The following is a 3,763-nucleotide window of genomic DNA, read 5'->3' as shown; positions in this document are numbered from 1 at the left end:
TATAGACCGAATCACTGGTGCTTCCTGCTTTAATTTTTGCTTGTAAGCAGGAATCAGGAGGATAGAGTTGTGTTTGGATTTACCAAATGGAGGGCGAGGGAGAGATTTGTACGGCATCTCTGTGTGTGGATCTAGAATTTTTTTCCCTCTGGTTGCACTTTAACATTTTGATAGAAATTTGGTAGAACTGATTTAAGTTTCCCTGCATTAAAGTCTCCGGCCACTAGGAGAGATCAAGACATTTTGCAGGAGAATGCTCTGCTATCTGTCTGCCAATTGAAGCTCAACAGAAGTTGGTTGATGCAACAGGACAACGACCCAAAACACAGAAGTAAATCAACAACAGAACGGCTTCAACGCAAGAAAATATGCCTTCTGTAGTGGCCCAGTCAGTCCTGACCTCACCCCGATTGAGATGCTGTGTCATGACCTCAAGAGAGCAGTTCACACCAGACATCCCAAGAATATTGCTGAACTGAAACAGTTTTGTAAAGAGGAATGGTCCAAAATTCCTCCTGACTGTTGTGCAGGTCTGATCCGCAACGACAGAAAACATTTGGTTGAGGTTATTGCTGCCAAACCAGTTATTAAATCGAAGGGTTCACATACTTTTCCCACCCTGCACTATGAATGTTTACACAATGTGTTCAATAAAGACATGAAAACATATAATTATTTGTGTTATTAGTTTAAGCAGACTGTGTTTGTCTACTGTTGAGATCAGATACAATTTGATGACCAATTTTGTCAAGTTCTGACCTTTATTTCCTTTGTTTTGTATTTATTTAGGATGGTCAGGGCGTGAGTTGGGTGGGCAGTCTATGTTTGTTTTTCTATGATTTGGGTATTTCTATGTTTCGGCCTAGTATGGTTCTCAATCAGAGGCAGGTGTCATTAGTTGTCTCTGATTGAGAATCATACTTAGGTAGCCTGGGTTTCACTGTGTGTTTGTGGGTGATTGTTCCTGTCTCTGTGTTTGCACCAGATAGGACTGTTTTGGTTTTCCACGTTTCTTGTTTTGTATTCAGTTGTTCATGTGTACTATTTCTTATTAAAAGAACCATGGACACTTACCACGCTGCATATTGGTCCTCCGATCCTTTTCGCCTCTCCTCTTCGGAAGAAGAGGAGGAAATCCCTTACAAATTTATGCAGAAATCCAGGTATTTCCAAAGGGTTCACATACCTTTTCTTACCACTGTAGATAGTTCCAAATGCAAAGCAACTAGTCTATGACCATTTCTATCCTCACCAAAGCTCTCCTCTCCAGTCAACACCATTATTCAAAGTCAAACTGAAACACTGTGGTAATACTTTTCTGAAAGCCAAGAGTTATAATGCATTGTAAGACGTTTAAATACACATATGTGAGCCATATAGCAGACGTTTTTACGACTTACAGTTACTTATGGTTGGTTCCGAGAATCAAACCCACTATCCTGGTGTTACAAGCACTATGCTCTACCAACAGAGCTACAGAAGAGCACAAGTCACAGAAAGAAGTCATCCCATCTTTAAGACTACTCATTACTGGTCTGAACCAGGGTCCCATCTTTAAGACAACTCATTACTGGTCTGAACCAGGGTCCCATCTTTAAGATATCTCATTACTGGTCTGAACCAGGGCAGTAGCCAGGTGGATTTAGAGGAGATAAGGGGGGGGATGAGTGACACTGATATCAATCATCACCAATTGAACCTACACACACCTTATCCCTTATCCAGTATCCCCATCTCACACACACACACACACACACACACACACACACACACACACACACACACACACACACACACACACACACACACACACACACACACACACACACACACACACACACACACACACACACACACACACACACACACACCACCTTAAACCATGGCCTGAACCAAACCTTATCGAGCAGCTCCATCTCAACCCCTGGCTGCTCCCACCATTGATCCCAGGAGCAGGACCTGTTCTGGCTCTGGGCTGGGCTTGTACTTTAGGGGACCTTAAAGCTCTGTAAAATGGCTAATCTGAAATAAATACATCCGATGGAAAGCTGCTACTCAGCTGGCAGGTATTAGAGTGCTGGCTGGCTGGCTGGCTAGCTGGCTGGCTGGCTGGCTGGCTGGAGAAGAGGAGGATGCGTCAGGATGGTTTTTGGAGGGATAACAGAATGCCCTGTTTTCCCTCCAACTCCTCTCCTCTTCCCAGGCAGCTGTCGAGGAAAGAGCCTTTTGTCTCTCCTCCATCCTCCCCTCATTATATTGTCATTGTCATGCTTCAATCCCTCTCTCGTTTCCTTGTCATACGTCTACAGATGTAGGATCTTAATTTAATCTTTTGTTTTCTGAGGATTTTCCTGCAAAACAGCAAATGCAAACGTGTAGTGTATTCAAGGTTCAAAACGACATCTAAAGTCAGTAACAATTATTTTTCTCCAATAATTATAATATACACAATAATAAACATTTCCTGCTGCAGCAGGATTGTTTTACTTCTGTAGCAAACTGGCTCAAATTAAGGTCCTACATCCTGATCCCTCTGTCCCTCGTTGCATTTTCATCCTCTCATCCCTCGTTGCATTTTCATCCTTCCATCCCTCGTTGCATTTTCATCCTTCCATCCATCCATCCATCCCTCGTTGCATTTTCATCCTTCCATTCCCCTGCCCCTCGATGCATTTTCATCCTTCCATCCCTCTGTCCCTCGTTGCATTTTCATCCTTTCATCCATCCATCCATCCCTCGTTGCATTTTCATCCTTCCATTCCCCTGCCCCTCGATGCATTTTCATCCTTCCATCCCTCTGTCCCTCGTTGCATTTTCATCCTTCCATCCCCCTGCCCCTCGATGCATTTTCATCCTTCCATCCCTCTGTCCCTCGTTGCATTTTCATCCTTTCATCCATCCATCCATCCCTCGTTGCATTTTCATCCTTCCATTCCCCTGCCCCTCGATGCATTTTCATCCTTCCATCCATCCATCCCTCGTTGCATTTTCATCCTTCCATCCCCCTGCCCCTCGATGCATTTTCATCCTTCCATCCCTCTGTCCCTCGTTGCATTTTCATCCTTCCATCCCCCTGCCCCTCGATGCATTTTCATCCTTCTATCCCTCTGTCCCTCAATGCTTTTTCATCCTTCCATCCCTCGTTGCATTTTCATCCTTCAATCCCTCATTGCATTTTCATCCTTCCATCCCTCGTTGCATTTTCATCCTTCAATCCCTCATTGCATTTTCATCCTTCAATCCCTCATTGCATTTTCATCCTTCCATCCCTCATTGCATTTTCATCCTTCTATCCCTCTGTCCCTCGATGCATTTTCATCCTTCCATCACTCGTAGCATTTCCATCCCTCCTTTCTTTGCTGTGTTTTCAGAGCTGTAACGAGCTGCTTGCTCTTTTATATCACAACTGTTTAGTAGTCCGAAGAGACCCACAGACATGATCTAAGGCACTGCATTTCAGTGTAGTCCGAAGAGACCCACAGACATGATCTAAGGCACTGCATTTCAGTGTAGTCCGAAGAGACACACAGACATGATCTAAGGCACTGCATTTCAGTGTAGTCCGAAGAGACCCACAGACATGATCTAAGGCACTGCATTTCAGTGTAGTCCGAAGAGACACACAGACATGATCTAAGGCACTGCATTTCAGTGTAGTCCGAAGAGACCCACAGACATGATCTAAGGCACTGCATTTCAGTGTAGTCCGAAGAGACCCACAGACATGATCTAAGGCACTGCATTTCAGTGTAGTCCGAAGAGA

The sequence above is a fragment of the Oncorhynchus kisutch genome, linkage group LG15, assembly GCF_002021735.2.
Source record: "Oncorhynchus kisutch isolate 150728-3 linkage group LG15, Okis_V2, whole genome shotgun sequence".
Taxonomy (NCBI): domain Eukaryota; kingdom Metazoa; phylum Chordata; class Actinopteri; order Salmoniformes; family Salmonidae; genus Oncorhynchus; species Oncorhynchus kisutch.
Note: the sequence above shows the minus strand (reverse complement) of the source record.